Below are 16,995 nucleotides of genomic sequence, written 5' to 3' on the forward strand. Positions count from 1 at the left end.
CTTCTTTGTGTTCTGTGAAATCATCTCACAGAGTTACAGCTTTCCCCTCAAGAAGCCTTTCGCTAAGACAGTTCTTGTGGAATGGCAAAGTGATATTTGGAAGCCCAAAGAGGGCTATGGTGAAAAAGGAAATATCCCTAGATGAAATCTGGAAAGAAGCTTTCTGAGAAACTGCTCTGTGGTGTGTGACATCCACTCACAGAGTTACATCTGTATTTCGTGGATCTCTTTGCTAGCCTTATTTCTGTGGAATCTGAGAACAGATATTTCGGATCCCTTTAAAGTCTACAGGGCCGAAGGAAATATCCTCCGATAACAAAGAGAAAGAAGCTTTCTGAGAAACTTCTTTGTGTTCTGTGAAATCATCTCACAGAGTTACAGCTTTCCCCTCAAGAAGCCTTTCGCTAAGACAGTTTTTGTGGAATTGGCAAAGTGATATTTGGAAGCTCATATAGGGCTATGGTGAAAAAGGAAATATCCTCAGATGAAATCTGGAAAGAAGCTTTCTGAGAAACTGCTTAGTGTTCTGTTAATTCATCTCACAGAGTTACATCTGTATTTCGTGGATCTCTTTGCTAGCCTTATTTCTGTGGAATCTGAGAACAGATATTTCAGATCCCATTGAAGACTATAGGGCAAAAGGAAATATCCTCTGAAAACAAAGAGAAAGAAGCTTTCTGAGAAACCTCTTTGTGTTCTGTGAAATCACCTCACAGAGTTACAGCTTTACCCTCAAGAAGCCTTTCGCTAAGACAGTTCTTGTGGAATTGGCAAAGTGATATTTGGAAGCCCATAGAGGGTATGGTGAAAAAGGAAATATCCTCCGATGAAATCTGGAAAGAAGTTTTCTGAGAAACTTCTTAGTGTTCTGTTAATTCATCTCACAGAGTTACATCAGTATTTCGTGGATCTCTTTGCTAGCCTTATTTCTGTGGAATCTGAGAACAGATATTTCGGATGCCTTTGAAGACTATAGGGCCAAAGGAAATATCCTCCGATAACAAAGAGAAAGAAGCTTTCTGAGAAACTTCTTTGTGTTCTGTGAAATCATCTCACAGTGTTATAGCTTTCCCCTCAAGAAGCCTTTCGCTAAGACAGTTCTTGTGGAATTGGCAAAGTGATATTTGGAAGCCCATAGAGGGCTATGTTGAAAAAAGAAATATCCTCAGATGAAATCTGGAAAGAAGCTTTCTGAGAAACTGCTTAGTGTTCTGTTAATTCATCTCACAGAGTTACATCTGTATTTCGTTGATCTCTTTGCTAGCCTTATTTCTGTGGAATCAGAGAACAGATATTTCGGATCCCTTTGAACACTATAGGGCCAAAGGAAATATCCTCCGATAACAAAGAGAAAGAAGCTTTCTGAGAGACTTATTTGTGTTCTGTGAAATCATCTCACAGAGTTACAGCTTTCCCCTCAAGAAGCCTTTCGCTAAGACAGTTCTTGTGGAATTGGCAAAGTGTTATTTGGAAGCCCCTAGAGGGCTATGGTGAAAAAGGAAATATCCTCAGATGAAAACTGGAAAGAAGCTTTCTGAGAACTGCTTAGTGTTCTGTTAATTTATCTCACAGAGTTTCATCTGTATTTCGTGGATCTCTTTGCTAGCCTTATTTCTGTGGAATCTGAGAACAGATATTTCGGATCCCTTTGAAGATTATAGGGCCAAAGGAAATATCCTCCGGTAACAAAGAGGAAGAAGCTTTCTGAGAAACTTCTTTGTGTTCTGTGAAATCATCTAACAGAGTTACAGCTTTCCCCTAAAGAAGCCTTTCGCTAAGACAGTTCTTGTGGAATGGCAAAGTGATATTTGGAAGCCCATGAGGGCTATGGTGAAAAAGGAAATATCCTCATATGAAATCTGGATAGAAGCTTTCTGAGACACTGCTCTGTGGTGTGTGACTTCCACTCACAGAGTTACATCTGTATTTCGTGGATCTCTTTGCTAGCCTTATTTCTGTGGAATCTGAGAACAGATATTTCGGATCCCTTTAAAGTCTATAGGGCCGAAGGAAATATCCTCCGATAACAAAGAGAAAGAAGCTTTCTGAGAAACTTCTTTGTGTTCTGTGAAATCATCTCACAGAGTTACAGCTTTCCCCTCAAGAAGCCTTTCGCTAAGACAGTTTTTGTGGAATTGGCAAAGTGATATTTGGAAGCCCTTAGAGGGCTATGGTGAAAAAGGAAATATCCTCAGATGAAATCTGGAAGGAAGCTTTCTGAGAAACTGCTTAGTGTTCTGTTCATTCATCTCACAGAGTTACATCTGTATTTCGTGGATCTCTTTGCTAGCCTTATTTCTGTGGAATCTGAGAACAGATATTTCGGATCCCTTTGAAGACTAGAGGGCCAAAGGAAATATCCTCCGATAACAAAGAGAAAGAAGCTTTCTGAGAAACTTCTTTGTGTTCTGTGAAATCATCTCACAGAGATACAGCTTTCCCCTCAAGAAGCCTTTCGCTAAGAAGTTCTTGTGGAATTGGCAAAGTGATATTTGGAAGCCCATAGAGGGCTATGGTGAAAAAGGAAATATCCTCAGATGAAATCTGGAAAGAAGCTTTCTGAGAAACTGCTTAGTGTTCTGTTAATTCATCTCACAGAGTTACATCTGTATTTCGTGGATCTCTTTGTAGCCTTATTTCTGTGGAATCTGAGAACAAATATTTCGGATCCCTTTATAGTCTATAGGGCCGAAGGAAATATCCTCCGATAACAAAGAGAAAGAAGCTTTCTGAGAAACTTCTTTGTGTTCTGTGAAATCATCTCACAGAGTTACAGCTTTCCCCTCAAGAAGCCTTTCGCTAAGAGAGTTCTTGTGGAATTAGCAAAGTGATATTTGGAATCCCATAGAGGGCTATGGTGAAAAAGGAAATATCCTCAGATGAAATCTGGAAAGAAGCTTTCTGAGAAACTGCTTAGTGTCTGTTAATTCATCTCACAGAGTTACATCTGTATTTCGTGGATCTCTTTGTAGCCTTATTTCTGTGGAATCTGAGAACAGATATTTCGGATCCCTTTGAAGACTATAGGGCCAAAGGAAATATCCTCCGATAACAAAGAGAAAGAAGCTTTCTGAGAAACTTCTTTGTGTTCTATGAAATCATCTCACAGAGTTACAGCTTTCCCCTCAAGAAGCCTTTCGCTAAGACAGTTCTTGTGGAATAGGCAAAGTGATATTTGGAAGCCCATAGAGGGCTACGGTGAAAAAGGAAATATCCTCAGATGAAATCTGGAAAGAAGCTTTCTGAGAAACTGTTTAGTGTTCTGTTAATTCATCTCACAGAGTTACATCTGTTTTTCGTGGATCTCTTTGCTAGCCTTATTTCTGTGGAATCTGAGAACAGATATTTCGGATCCCTTTAAAGACTATAGGGCCAAAGGAAATATCTTCCGATAACAAAGAGAAAGAATCTTTCTGAGAAACTTCCTTGTGTTCTGTGAAATCATCTCACAGAGATACAGCTTTCCCCTCAAGAATCCTTTCGCTAAGAAGTTCTTGTGGAATTGGCAAAGTGATATTTGGAAGCCCATAGAGGGCTATGGTGAAAAAGGAAATATCCTCAGATGAAATCTGGAAAGAAGCTTTCTGAGAAACTGCTTAGTGTTCTGTTAATTCAGCTCACAGAGTTACATCTGTCTTTCGTGGATCTCTTTGCTAGCCTCATTTCTGTGGAATCTGAGAACAGATATTTCGGATCCCTTTGAAGATTATAGGGCCAAACCAAATATCCTCCGATAACAAAGAGAAAGAAGCTTTCTGAGAAACTTCTTTGTGTTCTGTGAAATCATCTCATAGAGTTACAGCTTTCCCCTCAAGAAGCCTTTAGCTAAGACAGTTCTTGTGGAATTGGCAAAGTGATATTTGGAAGCCCATAGAGGGCTATGGTCAGAAGGGAAATATACTCAGATGAAATTTGGAAAGAAGCTTTCTGAGAAACTGCTTAGTGTTACGTTAATTCATCTCAAAGAGATACATCTGTATTTCGTGGATCACTTTGCTAGCCTTATTTCTGTGGAATCTGAGAACAGATATTTCGGATCCCTTTGAAGACTATAGGGCCAAAGGAAATATCCTCGGATAACAAAGAGAAAGAAGCTTTCTGAGAAACTTCTTTGTGTTCTGTGAAATCATCTCAGAGAGTTACAGCTTTCCCCTCAAGAAGCCTTTCGCTAAGAAACTTCCTGTGGAATTGGCAAAGTGATATTTGGAAGCCCATAGAGGGCTATGGTGAAAAAGGAAATATCCTCAGATGAAAACTGGAAAGAAGCTTTCTGAGAACTGCTTAGTGTTCTGTTAATTAATCTCACAGAGTTTCATCTGTATTTCGTGGATCTCCTTCTAGCCTTATTTCTGTAGAATCTGAGAACAGATATTTCGGATCCCTTTGAAGATTATAGGGCCAAAGGAAATATCCTCCGATAACAAAGAGAAAGAAGCTTTCTGAGAAACTTCTTTGTGTTCTGTGAAATCATCTAACAGAGTTACAGCTTTCCCCTAAAGAAGGCTTTCGCTAAGACAGTTCTTGTGGAATGGCAAAGTGATATTTGGAAGCCCATAGAGGGCTATGGTGAAAAAGGAAATATCCTCATATGAAATCTGGAAGGAAGCTTTCTGAGAAACTGCTCTGTGGTGTGTGACTTCCACTCACAGAGTTACATCTGTATTTCGTGGATCTCTTTGCTAGCCTTATTTCTGTGGAATCTGAGAACAGATATTTCAGATCCCTTTAAAGTCTATAGGGCCGAAGGAAATATCCTCCGATAACAAAGAGAAAGAAGCTTTCTGAGAAACTTCTTTGTGTTCTGTGAAATCATCTCACAGAGTTACAGCTTTCCCCTCAAGAAGCCTTTCGCTAAGATAGTTTTTGTGGAATTGGCAAGGTGATATTTGGAAGCCCTTAGAGGGCTATGGTGAAAAAGGAAATATCCTCAGATGAAATCTGGAAAGAAGCTTTCTGAGAAACTGCTTAGTGTTCTGTTCATTCATCTCACAGAGTTACATCTGTATTTCGTGGATCTCCTTGCTAGCCTTATTTCTGTGGAATCTGAGAACAGATATTTCGGATCCCTTTGAAGACTAGAGGGCCAAAGGAAATATCCTCCGATAACAAAGAGAAAGAAGCTTTCTCAGAAACTTCTTTGTGTTCTGTGAAATCATCTAACAGAGTTACAGCTTTCCCCTCAAGAAGCCTTTCGCTAAGACAGTTCTTGTGGAATTGGCAAAGTGATATTTGGAAGCCCCTAGAGGGCTATGGTGAAAAAGGAAATATCCTCAGATGAAATCTGGAAAGAAGCCTTCTGAGAAACTGCTTAGTGTTTTGTTAATTCATCTCACAGAGTTACATCTGTATTTCCTGGATCTCTTTGCTAGCCTTATTTCTGTGGAATCTGAGAACAGATATTTCGGATCCCTTTGAAGACTATAGGGCCAAAGGAAATATCCTCCGATAACAAAGAGAAAGAAGCTTTCTGAGAAACTTCTTTGTGTTCTGTGAAATCATCTCACAGAGTTAGAGCTTTCCCCTCAAGAAGCCTTTCGCTAAGACAGTTCTTGTGGAATTGGAAAAGTGATATTTGGAAGCCCATAGAGGGCTATGGTGAAAAAGGAAACATCCTCAGATGAAATCTGGATAGAAGCTTTCTGAGAAACTGCTTAGTGTTCTGTTAATTCATCTCACAGAGTTACATCTGTGTTTCGTGGATCTCTTTGCTAGCCTTATTTGTGTGGAATCTGAGAACAGATATTTCGGATCCCTTTGAAGACTATAGGGCCAAAGGAAATATCCTCCGATAACAAAGAGAAAGAAGCTTTCTGAGAAACTTCTTTGTGTTCTGTGAAATCATCTCACAGAGTTACAGCTTTCCCCTCAAGAAGCCTTTCGCTAAGACAGTTCTTGTGGAATTGGCAAAGTGATATTTGGAAGCCCCTAGAGGGCTATGGTGGAAAAGGAAATATCCTCAGATGAAATCTGGAAAGAAGCTTTCTGAGAAACTGCTCTGTGGTGTGTGAATCCACTCACAGAGTTACATCTGTTTTTCGTGGATCTCTTTTTTAGCCTTATTTCTGTGGAATCTGAGAACAGATATTTCGGATCCCTTTAAAGTCTATAGGGCCAAAGGAAATATCCTCCGATAACAAAGAGAAAGAAGCTTTCTGAGAAACTTCTTTGTGTTCTGTGAAATCATCTCACAGAGATACAGCTTTCCCCTCAAGAAGCCGTTCGCTAAGAAGTTCTTGTGGAATTGGCAAAGTGATATTTGGAAGCCCATAGAGGGCTATGGTGAAAAAGGAAATATCCTCAGATGAAATCTGGAAAGAAGGTTTCTGAGAAACTGCTTAGTGTTCTTTTAATTCAGCTCACAGAGTTACATCTGTATTTCGTGGATCTCTTTGCTTGCCTCATTTCTGTGGAATGTGAGAACAGATATTGCGGATCCCTTTGAAGATTATAGGGCCAAAGAAAATATCCTCCGATAACAAAGAGAAAGAAGCTTTCTGAGAAACTTCTTTGTGTTCTGTGAAATCATCTCACAGAGTTACAGCTTTCACCTCAAGAAGCCTTTCGCTAAGACAGTTCTTGTGGAATTGGCAAAGTGATATTTGGAAGCCCATAGAGGGCTATGGTGAGAAGGGAAATATACTCAGATGAAATCTGGAAAGAAGCTTTCTGAGAAACTGCTTAGTGTTCTGTTAATTCATCTCACAGAGTTACATTTGCATTTCGTGGATCTCTTTGTTAGCCTTATTTGTGTGGAATCTGAGAACAGATATTTCGGATCCCTTTGAAGACTATAGGGCCAAAGGAAATATCCTCCGATAACAAAGAGAAAGAAGCTTTCTGAGAAACTTCTTTGTGTTCTGTGAAATCATCTCACAGAGTTACAGCGTTCCCCTCAAGAAGCCTTTCGTTAAGAAACTTCTTGTGGAATTGGCAAAGTGATATTTGGAAGCCCATAGAGGGCTATGGTGAAAAAGGAAATATCCTCAGATGAAATCTGGAAAGAAGCTTTCTGAGAACTGCTTAGTGTTCTGTTAATTCATCTCACAGAGTTACATCTGTATTTCGTGGATCTCTTTGCTAGCCTTATTTCTGTGGAATCTGAGAACAGATATTTCGGATCCCTTTGAAGACTATAGGGCCAAAGGAAATATCCTCCGATAACAAAGAGAAAGAAGCTTTCTGAGAAACTTCTTTGTGTTCTGTGAAATCATCTCACAGAGTTACAGCTTTCCCCTCAAGAAGCCTTTCGCTAAGACAGTTCTTGTGGAATGGCAAAGTGATATTTGGAAGCCCATAGAGGGCTATGGTGAAAAAGGAAGTATCCCTAGATGAAATCTGGAAAGAAGCTTTCTGAGAAACTGCTCTGTGGTGTGTGACATCCACTCACAGAGTTACATCTGTATTTCGTGGATCTCTTTGCTAGCCTTATTTCTGTGGAATCTGAGAACAGATATTTCGGATCCCTTTAAAGTCTACAGGGCCGAAGGAAATATCCTCCGATAACAAAGAGAAAGAAGCTTTCTGAGAAACTTCTTTGTGTTCTGTGAAATCATCTCACAGAGTTACAGCTTTCCCCTCAAGAAGCCTTTCGCTAAGACAGTTTTTGTGGAATTGGCAAAGTGATATTTGGAAGCTCATATAGGGCTATGGTGAAAAAGGAAATATCCTCAGATGAAATCTGGAAAGAAGCTTTCTGAGAAACTGCTTAGTGTTCTGTTAATTCATCTCACAGAGTTACATCTGTATTTCGTGGATCTCTTTGCTAGCCTTATTTCTGTGGAATCTGAGTACAGATATTTCAGATCCCATTGAAGACTATAGGGCAAAAGGAAATATCCTCTGAAAACAAAGAGAAAGAAGCTTTCTGAGAAACCTCTTTGTGTTCTGTGAAATCATCTCACAGAGTTACAGCTTTACCCTCAAGAAGCCTTTCGCTAAGACAGTTCTTGTGGAATTGGCAAAGTGATATTTGGAAGCCCATAGAGGGTATGGTGAAAAAGGAAATATCCTCCGATGAAATCTGGAAAGAAGCTTTCTGAGAAACTTCTTAGTGTTCTGTTAATTCATCTAACAGAGTTACATCAGTATTTCGTGGATCTCTTTGCTAGCCTTATTTCTGTGGAATCTGAGAACAGATATTTCGGATGCCTTTGAAGACTATAGGGCCAAAGGAAATATCCTCCGATAACAAAGAGAAAGAAGCTTTCTGAGAAACTTCTTTGTGTTCTGTGAAATCATCTCACCGAGTTACAGCTTTCCCCTCAAGAAGCCTTTCGCTAAGACAGTTCTTGTGGAATTGGCAAAGTGATATTTGGAAGCCCATAGAGGGCTATGGTGAAAAAGGAAATATCCTCAAATGAATTCTGGAAAGAAGCTTTCTGAGAAACTGCTTAGTGTTCTGTTAATTCATCTCACAGAGTTAACTCTGTATTTCGTGGATCTCTTTGCTAGCCTTATTTCTGTGGTATCTGAGAACAGATATTTCGGATCCCTTTAAAGTCTACAGGGCCAAAGGAAATATCCTCTGATAACAAAGAGAAAGAAGCTTTCTGAGAAACTTCTTTGTGTGCTCTGAAATCATCTCACAGAGTTACAGCTTTGCCCTTAAGAAGCCTTTCGCTAAGACAGTTCTTGTGGAATTGGCAAAGTGATATTTGGATGCCCATAGAGGGCTATGGTGAAAAAGGAAATATCCTCAGATGAAATCTGGAAAGAAGCTTTCTGAGAAACTGCTCTGTGATGTGTGACTTCCACTCACAGAGTTACATTTGTATTTCGTGGATCTCTTTGTTAGTCTTATTTCTGTGGAATCTGAGAACAGATATTTTGGATCCCTTTAAAGACTATAGGGCCATAGGAAATATCTTCCGATAAGAAAGAGAAAGAAACTTTCTGAGAAACTTCTTTGTGTTCTGTGAAATCATCTCACAGAGTTAGAGCTTTCCCCTCAAGAAGCCTTTCGATAAGACAGTTCTTGTGGAATAGGCAAAGTGATATTTGGAAGCCCATAGTGGGCTATGGGGAAAAAGGAAATATCCACAGATGAAAGCTGGAAAGAAGCTTTCTGAGAAACTGCTTAGTGTTCTGCAAATTCATCTCACAGAGTTACATCTATATTTCGTGGTTGTCTTTGCTAGCCTTATTTCTGTGGAATCTGAGAACAGATATTTCGGATCCCTTTGAAGACTATAGGGCCAAAGGAAATATCCTCCGATAACAAAGAGAAAGAAGCTTTCTGAGAAACTTCTTTGTGTTCTTTGAAATCATCTGACAGAGTTACGGCTTTCCCCTAAAGAAGCCTTTCGCTAAGACAGTTCTTGTGGAATTGGCAAAGTGATATTTGGAAGCCCGTAGAGGGCTATGGTGAAAAAGAAAATATCCTCAGATGAAATCTGGAAAGAAGCTTTCTGAGAAACTGCTTAGTGTTCTCTTAATTCATCTCAGAGAGTTACATCTGTATTTCGTGGATCTCTTTGTTAGCCTTATTTCTGTGGAATCTGAGAACAGATATTTCGGATCCCTTTAAGGACTATAGGGCCATAGGAAATATCTTCCGATAACAAAGAGAAAGAAACTTTCTGAGAAACTTCTTTGTGTTCTGAGAAATCATCTCCCAGAGTTAGAGCTTTCCCCTCAAGAAGCCTTTCGATAAGACAGTTCTCGTGGAATTGGCAAAGTGATATTTGGAAGCCCATAGAGGGCTATGGTGAAAAAGGAAATATCCTCAGATGAAATCTGGAAAGAAGCTTTCTGAGAAACTGCTTAGTGTTCTGTTAATTCATCTCACAGAGTTACATCTGTATTTCGTGGATCTCTTTGCTAGCCTTATTTCTGTGGTATCTGAGAACAGATATTTCGGATCCCTTTAAAGTCTATAGGGCCAAAGGAAATATCCTCCAATAACAAAGAGAAAGAAGCTTTCTGAGAAACTTCTTTGTGTTCTGTGAAATCATCTCACCGAGTTACAGCTTTCCCCTCAAGAAGCCTTTCGCTAAGACAGTTCTTGTGAAATTGGTAAAGTGATATTTGGAAGCCCATAGAGGGCTATGGTGAAAAAGGAAATATCCTCAAATGAATTCTGGAAAGAAGCTTTCTGAGAAACTGCTTAGTGTTCTGTTAATTCATCTCACAGAGTTAACTCTGTATTTCGTGGATCTCTTTGCTAGCCTTATTTCTGTGGTATCTGAGAACAGATATTTCGGATCCCTTTAAAGTCTACAGGGCCAAAGGAAATATCCTCTGATAACAAAGAGAAAGAAGCTTTCTGAGAAACTTCTTTGTGTGCTCTGAAATCATCTCACAGAGTTACAGCTTTGCCCTTAAGAAGCCTTTCGCTAAGACAGTTCTTGTGGAATTGGCAAAGTGATATTTGGATGCCCATAGAGGGCTATGGTGAAAAAGGAAATATCCTCAGATGAAATCTGGAAAGAAGCTTTCTGAGAAACTGCTCTGTGATGTGTGACTTCCACTCACAGAGTTACATTTGTATTTCGTGGATCTCTTTGTTAGTCTTATTTCTGTGGAATCTGAGAACAGATATTTTGGATCCCTTTAAAGACTATAGGGCCATAGGAAATATCTTCCGATAAGAAAGAGAAAGAAACTTTCTGAGAAACTTCTTTGTGTTCTGTGAAATCATCTCACAGAGTTAGAGCTTTCCCCTCAAGAAGCCTTTCGATAAGACAGTTCTTGTGGAACTGGCAAAGTGATATTTGGAAGCCCATAGTGGGCTATGGGGAAAAAGGAAATATCCACAGATGAAAGCTGGAAAGAAGCTTTCTGAGAAACTGCTTAGTGTTCTGCAAATTCATCTCACAGAGTTACATCTATATTTCGTGGTTGTCTTTGCTAGCCTTATTTCTGTGGAATCTGAGAACAGATATTTCGGATCCCTTTGAAGACTATAGGGCCAAAGGAAATATCCTCCGATAACAAAGAGAAAGAAGCTTTCTGAGAAACTTCTTTGTGTTCTTTGAAATCATCTGACAGAGTTACGGCTTTCCCCTAAAGAAGCCTTTCGCTAAGACAGTTCTTGTGGAATTGGCAAAGTGATATTTGGAAGCCCGTAGAGGGCTATGGTGAAAAAGAAAATATCCTCAGATGAAATCTGGAAAGAAGCTTTCTGAGAAACTGCTTAGTGTTCTCTTAATTCATCTCAGAGAGTTACATCTGTATTTCGTGGATCTCTTTGTTAGCCTTATTTCTGTGGAATCTGAGAACAGATATTTCGGATCCCTTTAAGGACTATAGGGCCATAGGAAATATCTTCCGATAACAAAGAGAAAGAAACTTTCTGAGAAACTTCTTTGTGTTCTGTGAAATCATCTCACAGAGTTACAGCTTTCCCCTCAAAAGTCTTTCGATAAGACAGTTCTTGTGGAATTGGCAAAGTGATATTTGGAAGCCCATAGAGTACTATGGTGAAAAAGGAAATATCTTCATATGAAATCTGGAGAGAATGTTTCTGAGAAACTGCTTAGTGTTTTGTTAATTCATCTCACAGAGTTACATCTGTATTTCCTGGATCTCTTTGCTAGCCTTATTTCTGTGGAATCTGAGAACAGATATTTCGGATCCCTTTGAAGACTATAGGGCCAAAGGAAATATCCTCCGATAACAAAGAGAAAGAAGCTTTCTGAGAAACTTCTCTGTGTTCTGTGAAATCATCTCACAGAGTTAGAGCTTTCCCCTCAAGAAGCCTTTCGCTAAGACAGTTCTTGTGGAATTGGCAAAGTGATATTTGGAAGCCCATAGAGGGCTATGGTGAAAAAGGAAACATCCTCAGATGAAATCTGGAAAGAAGCTTTCTGAGAAACTGCTTAGTGTTCTGTTAATTCATCTCACAGAGTTACATCTGTGTTTCGTGGATCTCTTTGCTAGCCTTATTTGTGTGGAATCTGAGAACAGATATTTCGGATCCCTTTGAAGACTATAGGGCCAAAGGAAATATCCTCCGATAACAAAGAGAAAGAAGCTTTCTGAGAAACTTCTTTGTGTTCTGTGAAATCATCTCACAGAGTTACAGCTTTCCCCTCAAGAAGCCTTTCGCTAAGACAGTTCTTGTGGAATTGGCAAAGTGATATTTGGAAGCCCATAGAGGGCTATGGTGGAAAAGGAAATATCCTCAGATGAAATCTGGAAAGAAGCTTTCTGGGAAACTGCTCTGTGGTGTGTGACTTCCACTCACAGAGTTACATCTGTTTTTCGTGGATCTCTTTGTTAGCCTTATTTCTGTGGAATCTGAGAACAGATATTTCGGATCCCTTTAAAGTCTATAGGGCCAAAGGAAATATCCTCCGATAACAAAGAGAAAGAAGCTTTATGAGAAACTTCTTTGTGTTCTGTGAAATCATGTCACAGAGTTACAGATTTACCCTCAAGAAGCCTTTCGCTAAGACAGTTCTTGTGGAATTGGCAAAGTGATATTTGGAAGCCCATAGAGGGCTATGGTGAAAAAGGAAATATCCTCAAATGAAATCTGGAAAGAAGCTTTCTGAGAAACTGCTTAGTGTTCTGTTAATTCATCTCACAGAGTTACCTCTGTATATCGTGGATCTCTTTGCTAGCCTTATTTCTGTGGTATCTGAGAACAGATATTTCGGATCGCTTTAAAGTCTATATGGCCAAAGGAAATATCCTCTGATAAAAAAGAGAAAGAAGCTTTCTGAGAAACTTCTTTGTGTTCTGTGAAATCATCTCACAGAGTTACAGCTTTGCCCTCAAGAAGCCTTTCGCTAAGACAGTTCTTGTGGAATTGGCAAAGTGATATTTGGAAACCCATAGAGGGCTATGGTGAAAAAGGAAATATCCTCAGATGAAATCTGTAAAGAAGCTTTCTGAGAAACTGCTTAGTATTCTGTTAATTCATCTCAAAGAGTTACATCTGTATTTCGTGGATCTCTTTGCTAGCCTTATTTCTGTGGATTCTGAGAACAGATATTTCGGATCCCTTTTTAGACTATAGGGGCAAAGGAAATATCCTCCGATAACAAAGAGATAGAAGCTTTCTGAGAAACTTCTTTGTGTTCTGTGAAATCATCTCACAGAGTTAGAGCTTTCCCCTCAAGAAGCCTTTCGCTAAGACAGTTCTTGTGGAATTGGCAAAGTGATATTTGGAAGCCCTTAAAGGGCTATCGTGAAAAATTAAATATACTCCGATGAAATCTGGAAAGAAGCTTTCTGAGAAACTGCTTAGTGCTCTGTTAATTCATCTCACAGTGTTACATCTGTATTTCGTGGATCTCTTTGCTAGCCTTATTTCTGTGGAATCTGAGAACAGATATTTCGGATCCCTTTAAGGACTATAGGGCCATAGGAAATATCTTCCGATAACAAAGAGAAAGAAGCTTTCTGAGAAACTTCTCTGTGTTCTGTGAAATCATCTCACAGAGTTAGAGCTTTCCCCTCAAGAAGCCTTTCGCTAAGACAGTTCTTATGGAATTGGCAAAGTGATATTTGGAAGCCCATAGAGGGCTATGGTGAAAAAGGAAACATCCTCAGATGAAATCTGGAAAGAAGCTTTCTGAGAAACTGCTTAGTGTTCTGTTAATTCATCTCACAGAGTTACATCTGTGATTCGTGGATCTCTTTGCTAGCCTTATTTGTGTGGAATCTGAGAACAGATATTTCGGATCCCTTTGAAGACTATAGGGCCAAAGGAAATATCCTCCGATAACAAAGAGAAAGAAGCTTTCTGAGAAACTTCTTTGTGTTCTGTGAAATCATCTCACAGAGTTACAGCTTTCCCCTCAAGAAGCCTTTCGCTAAGACAGTTCTTGTGGAATTGGCAAAGTGATATTTGGAAGCCCATAGAGGGCTAGGGTGGAAAAGGAAATATCCTCAGATGAAATCTGGAAAGAAGCTTTCTGGGAAACTGCTCTGTGGTGTGTGAATCCACTCACAGAGTTACATCTGTTTTTCGTGGATCTCTTTTTTCGCCTTATTTCTGTGGAATCTGAGAACAGATATTTCGGATCCCTTTAAAGTCTATAGGGCCAAAGGAAATATCCTCCGATAACAAAGAGAAAGAAACTTTCTGAGAAACTTCTTTGTGTTCTGTGAAATCATCTCACCGAGTTACAGCTTTCCCCTCAAGAAGCCTTTCGCTAAGGCAGTTCTTGTGGAATTGGCAAAGTGATATTTGGAAACCCATAGAGGGCTACGGTGAAAAAGGAAATATCCTCAGATGAAATCTGGAAAGAAGCTTTCTGAGAAACTGCTTAGTGTTCTGTTAATTCATCTCACAGAGTTACATCTGTATTTCCTGGATCTCTTTGCTAGCCTTATTTCTGTGGAATCTGAGAACAGATATTTCGGATCCCTTTGAAGACTATAGGGCAAAAGGAAATATCCTCCGATAACAAAGGGAAAGAAGCTTTCTGAGAAACTTCTTTGTGTTCTGTGAAATCATGTCACAGAGTTACAGATTTACCCTCAAGAAGCCTTTCGCTAAGACAGTTCTTGTGGAATTGGCAAAGTGATATTTGGAAGCCCATAGAGGGCTATGGTGAAAAAGGAAATATCCTCAAATGAAATCTGGAAAGAAGCTTTCTGAGAAACTTCTTAGTGTTCTGTTAATTCATCTCACAGAGTTACCTCTGTATTTCGTGGATCTCTTTGCTAGCCTTATTTCTGTGGTATCTGAGAACAGATATTTCGGATCGCTTTAAAGTCTATATGGCCAAAGGAAATATCCTCCGATAACAAAGAGAAAGAAGCTTTCTGAGAAACTTCTTTGTGTTCTGTGAAATCATCTCACAGAGTTACAGCTTTGCCCTCAAGAAGCCTTTCGCTAAGACAGTTCTTGTGGAATTGGCAAAGTGATATTTGGAAACCCATAGAGGGCTATGGTGAAAAAGGAAATATCCTCAGATGAAATCTGTAAAGAAGCTTTCTGAGAAACTGCTTAGTATTCTGTTAATTCATCTCACAGAGTTACATCTGTATTTCGTGGATCTCTTTGCTAGCCTTATTTCTGTGGATTCTGAGAACAGATATTTCGGATCCCTTTTTCGACTATAGGGGCAAAGGAAATATCCTCCGATAACAAAGAGATAGAAGCTTTCTGAGAAACTTCTTTGTGTTCTGTGAAATCATCTCACAGAGTTAGAGCTTTCCCCTCAAGAAGCCTTTCGCTAAGACAGTTCTTGTGGAATTGGCAAAGTGATATTTGGAAGCCCTTAAAGGGCTATGGTGAAAAATTAAATATACTCCGATGAAATCTGGAAAGAAGCTTTCTGAGAAACTGCTTAGTGCTCTGTTAATTCATCTCACAGTGTTACATCTGTATTCGTGGATCTCTTTGCTAGCCTTATTTCTGTGGAATCTGAGAACAGATATTTCGGATCCCTTTGAAGTCTATAGGGCATAAGGAAATATCCTCCGATATCAAAGAGAAAGAAGCTTTCTGAGAAACTTCTTTGTGTTCTGTGAAATCATCTCACAGCGTTACAACTTTCCCCTCAAGAAGCCTTTCGCTAAGACAGTTCTTGTGGAATTGGTAAAGTGATATTTTGAAGCCCGTAGAGTGCTATTTTGAAAAAGGAAATATCCTCAAATGAAATCTGGAAAGAAGCTTTCTGAGAAACTGCTTAGTGTTCTGTTAATTCATCTCACAGAGTTACACCTGTATTTCGTGGATCTCTTTGCTAGCCTTATTTCTGTGGAATATGAGAACAGATATTTCGGATCCCTTTGAAGACTATAGGGCCAAAGGAAATATCCTCCGATAACAAAGAGAAAGAAGCTTTCTGAGAAACTTCTTTGTGTTCTGTGAAATCATCTCACAGAGTTACAGCTTTCCCCTCAAGAAGCCTTTCGCTAAGACAGTTCTTGTGGAATTGGCAAAGTGATATTTGGAAGCCCATAGTGGGCTATGGGGAAAAAGGAAATATCCACAGATGAAAGCTGGAAAGAAGCTTTCTGAGAAACTGCTTAGTGCTCTGCAAATTCATCTCACAGAGTTACATCTATATTTCGTGGTTGTCTTTGCTAGCCTTATTTCTGTGGAATCTGAGAACAGATATTTCGGATCCCTTTGAAGACTATAGGGCCAAAGGAAATATCCTCCGATAACAAAGAGAAAGAAGATTTCTGAGAAACTTCTTTGTGTTCTCTGAAATCATCTCACAGAGTTACGGCTTTCCCCTAAAGAAGCCTTTCGCTAAGACAGTTCTTGTGGAATTGGCAAAGTGATATTTGGAAGCCCATAGAGGGCTATGGTGAAAAAGGAAATATCCTCAGATGAAATCTGGAAAGAAGCTTTCTGAGAAACTGCTCTTTGATGTGTGACTTCCACTCACAGAGTTACATTTGCATTTCGTGGATCTCTTTGTTAGCCTTATTTCTGTGGTATCTGAGAACAGATATTTCGGATCCCTTAAAGATTATAGGGCCATAGGAAATATCTTCTGATAACAATGAGAAAGAAACTTTCTGAGAAACTTCTTTGTGTTCTGTGAAATCATCTCATAGAGTTACACCTTTCCCCTCAAGAAGCCCTTCGATAAGACAGTTCTCGTGGAATTGGCAAAGTGATATTTGGAAGCCCATATAGGGCTATGGTGAAAAAGGAAATATCCTCAGATGAAATCTGGAAAGAAGCTTTCTGAGAAACTGCTTAGTGTTCTGTTAATTCATCTCACAGAGTTACCTCTGTATTTCGTGGATCTCTTTTCTAGCCTTATTTGTGTGGAATCTGAGAACAGATATTTCGGATCCCTTTGAAGACTTTATGGCCACAGGAAATATCCTCCGATAACAAAGAGAAAGAAGCTTTCTGAGAAACTTCTTTGTGTTCTGTGAAATCATCTCACAGTGTTAGAGCTTTCCCCTCAGGAAGCCTTTCGCTAAGACAGTTCTTGTGGAATTGGCAAAGTGATATTTGGAAGCCCATAGAGGGCTATGGTGAAAAAGGAAATATCCTCAGATGAAATCTGGAAAGAAGCTTTCTGGGAAACTGCTCTGTGGTGTGTGACTTCCACTCACAGAGTTACA

Source organism: Macaca nemestrina, chromosome 5 (assembly GCF_043159975.1).
Source record: "Macaca nemestrina isolate mMacNem1 chromosome 5, mMacNem.hap1, whole genome shotgun sequence".
Classification (NCBI taxonomy): domain Eukaryota; kingdom Metazoa; phylum Chordata; class Mammalia; order Primates; family Cercopithecidae; genus Macaca; species Macaca nemestrina.